This window comes from Chrysochloris asiatica, unplaced genomic scaffold, assembly GCF_000296735.1.
Source record: "Chrysochloris asiatica unplaced genomic scaffold, ChrAsi1.0 scaffold00026, whole genome shotgun sequence".
In the NCBI taxonomy this organism is placed as follows: domain Eukaryota; kingdom Metazoa; phylum Chordata; class Mammalia; order Afrosoricida; family Chrysochloridae; genus Chrysochloris; species Chrysochloris asiatica.
In genome coordinates this window covers 2,330,271-2,334,563 of record NW_006408544.1, presented here as the reverse complement: position 1 = coordinate 2,334,563, position 4,293 = coordinate 2,330,271, and positions in this window count along the sequence as shown.

The following is a 4,293-nucleotide window of genomic DNA, read 5'->3' as shown; positions in this document are numbered from 1 at the left end:
CTTACTAGTATTGAAATAATTATCTTCCAGGTCATTAATTTGGGCTTTCATGATATTTGACACAGAGTCCTCACGTGGTGCTGTAGGCTAAGCACTGGACTGCTAGCCATAAGGTAGGCAGTTCAAACCCACCAACTTCTCCTTGGAGATCCTGTACAGGGTCTATATAAGTTGGAACCAACTCAACGGCACTTAACAACAGCAAATAAATAAAAACTATCTTCATCATCATCATTATCATTACCTATTTACTGAGTGCAAATAATATACTAAGCACTGGGAATATGAAGATAAATCAGACACAGTTAGACTTCTGTAGATGGCAGACAAGGTAGACATGCAATACAGACCTGCAACAGCAAAGGTGCTGGAGACCAAATGAAACAGATACAGAGGACAATCCTGGAGCCTTGAGCTTCAGAGGAAAGTTTAGAGAAGTGGATTGAACATCTACTGGGAGGAGAAACTGAGCAGGGATGGCAAAATAAGGAGACTAGTGAATGTAGTGCTGGCCAGACTCAGGGAGGCCATCTTGAATTTTTAAGAACAACTTTAGAAAGAGATCTATGGTGGCCTGATGGCGCAGATTCACACAGATAACAGAAAAGCTCCACCCACTGGACAAGAGCCAGTACCCACTCATTAAACAAAAACTTTAAAAGAATTTAGGAAAACACTACAAGAACAGACAAAATAAATGCAAATTTTGTAATAATACAAAGCCTGCACATGGAAGTACAGGAAATGAATAATAAGATCTCAGAAATTGGCAATATATTGAAAGGGCAAAGTGAATAAATGGAAACCAAATTAATGACCTGGAAGACAAATATCTCAATACTAGTAAGCTACAACAGTCTTAAAAAATAGAGTTAAAAATCAGAAAAAAAAAGCCTAAGATTTATATGGGACACCATGAAGAAGAATAACTTAAGGGTAGTCAGAATTCCAGAAGAGGAAAGAAACAATAAAAAGCACAGAGAAAATTGTGAAAGAGTTGCAGAAATAAAACTTCCCTAAAATCATAAAAGACAAGAAGATAAACATTCAAGAAGATGAATGAACCCCTAACAGGATAAAGCCCAAAAGAAAATCACCAAAACATATCATAATCAAACTTTCCAAAACCAAAATTCTGGAAAGAATTCTGAGAATGGTACTGGAAAAATTAAAACTTACCTATAAAGGAGAGCTAGTAAGACTAAACTCTTAATTTCTCAACAGAAACCATACAGGCAAGAAGGCAAAGGATGGCATATACAAAACTCTGAAAGAAAAAGTTTGCCAACCAAGAATCATATATCCAGCAAAGCTGTTCCTCAAATATGATGTGAAATTAGGATATTTCAAATCAACAGCAATTAAAGGACTTTGTAATAACCAGAGCAACTCACAAAAAATACTAAAAGGTATTTGTTGGGCTGAGAACTAACAACAGCAGACAACCTGAGATTAACATACATGATAACACCATCCAGAACTCAATCCAGATACAGAAGTATCTGAAGTAAAGCAAACCTACAAGACTGAAAATAGGGAAACAGAGATAGAAATTCATAATGAAGTCAACTACAAAGACAAAGAAGAAATAAGGTAGATTCAGATTTTCCAAATGGCAAGAAAGTCAAGTAGATTCCAAGATAAAAGACTGTTTTAAATGGGGGTAAAAATTAATAAATTACAGGGCAACCTCAAAGAAAATTAATACACCTTCCCATCTAAATAAAAAAGAAGAAAATCAGAAAATTTTAGTGAAATTAAAACAAAGCAATGAAGAAACTGAAAAGAAAACCCACAAACAAAATGAAGTCAGTGCAGAAATTTATATAGAACAAAGAAACTAACAACAACAACACACACATACAAAATATAGAGCAAAATGACAGCAATCAATTCGTATCTATCGATAATTACACTAAATGTAAATGGACTAAATGTACCAGTCCAGAAACAGAGAAGAGCAGAATTACTACAAACTTTGGTCCATACACACAATGGAATACTATGCAACATTGAAGAATAATGACAAATCTGCAAAACACCCCATAATATGGATGGACTTGGAGAACATTACACTGAGTGAAATTAGTCAACCACAAAAAGGCAAATATTGTACTAGAATGCTGTTGCAAAAAGTTAAGAAAAGGTTTTCTTGCTAAAAGAAATAGTCTATGATAGTTCCTAAGGATGGGAGAGAAGAGAAAATTATTCACTGGGTAGCAGTAGACACATGTTAACTGAGGTGATGGGGGAGGTGATATAGAGGAGGGAGGTTGGCACAGGTAAGATGAAGGTAGTGGAAGACACAAGGAGGAATGCAAGAACTAAAGTGAATAAAGGTAAACACAGTTAAAAAACAGTGAGGGTACATGGAAGGGATTGCCTCATTGTAATGACACGAAGTGTACGATTTGTTGAACGTCAAACTGATGATCTGTTCTGTAAACCTTCACTCAATTCACAATGAAAAGTTTGAAAAAAAATCAGATATGGTTGATGTTCTCAAGAAATTACCAGTCTAGGGAGCATATGAATCAAAGAGACCCAGTTCCTATAACCAGGGAAAATAGTCATCAGGGCCAGCAGAATAGGGCAAGCCATTGGAATACTGGAAAGGAGAAACTATCACCAGAACTTCCACTATCCACTTCTCTGCTTCTACCAGTCACTGCCCTTGATCAGATGCCATCAACTATGCTCTTCTTTCTTGCTTTCTGCCCTCCCGGCCTCTGTCTTGCTGCCATATGCACCCAGGATGGATAAGGTCACAGAACGAGATTTGTGGTCAGAAGGCCTGAGTTCAAGTTCTAGATTGATTATGGACCAGCTGTGCAACTTTAGATGAACCACTTCACATCTTTGGACCTCAGTCTTTCCATCTGTCAAATGAAGGCACTATCTCTGAATCTGTGTACTCTCAAGGAGTAGGCACAGTCACAGGGAACATGATTTAGAAGCTAATAGTGCTTAGTATATCATTGACTTCCCTGGGGCCATGTGACATGCACAGGTAGACAAGCATAGAGGAAGAACTTTGTCAAAAGGATCTGTGTGGGACATCATGCCAATGGGTCAACCTCTCTATATTCTTGTTTCTTCCTTTGGAAAATAGGTACAAGTACCAGTATAGCTATAAAAGAGTAGTGATCATTTAGGTAAAGCACAAGACACATAGAAAATGCTGTATACTGGACTTTATTGTTATTTTCAGGAGGCTAAAGTAGGGGAAGGACTGCTGGTGTGGTGCTATAGGATCAGCACAGGACTGTGAACCACAAGATCAGCCGTTCAAACCCTTATCTGCTCCTTGGAAACCGTATACAGGGTCACTGTGAGTCAGAACTGACTCAACAGCACTTAACAACAACAAAGTAGGGGAAATCCAGCTGACTAATGCTCAGAAATGGTTTTTGGCCTGCTCAGCATGTAGTGTTCCCCAGTAGCTTCACCCTGATACCAATTTCTACCAGAGATGCAGCCATTCTCTTGAAATCTTCATCTTTTTTACACCAGGTCCAATTAGTTGTCAATCCCTGTCCATTCAAATTCTATCATAGTCTTTCATTAGGCCATCCCATCCTGTATATCTTCCGCCTAGTTTGCCTATAAAGGAGAGATTGCCTCCATCCAGCAATCTCTAACCCCATCTCACCTCCTCTCCCTATAACATATTCTGGAGTTGGCACAGGCTTTCAGGAGCATCCCTCCATGCTCAGAAAACTGTCATGTCACCCCATTGCCTAGCAAATAAACACCAAATCTATAGTATGGCCTACAAAGCCTCCATGAGCCCTTTTAAGATTTATTTTCTATAACAGGTGCTACTGGTATCCCAAGGAGCCCTGGTAGCATAGTGGATCACGAGCTGGGCTACCAACCACAAGGTTATTAGTTCGAATCTACCAGTCATCCCATGGGAGAAAGATCAGCCTCTCTGCCCCAGTAAAAGTTTACAACCTCTGAAACCCTATACATGGTTGCTATGAATTGGAATCAACTCGACCTCACATAACCACCACCCCACTCATATCCCTTTGACCTATCTTGAAGGTCACCTATATTTAGTGACTATCTTGACTATCACCTACATTTGGTGACTTTCAAGCGACCAGTACATACCAATGACTTCCTATCTCAGGCATCCACATTTCCTGCCCCAGAAAATAATAAATGCTCTTAGAAGCAATCCGTGACCAATGTGTGGCAAGAGTTGATGGACAAATACAAAAAGAGTTGATGGTCAGCTTCTTTGACCCTGTGTGGGACAATTCTTGCGTTTCACACAGTCCCTCC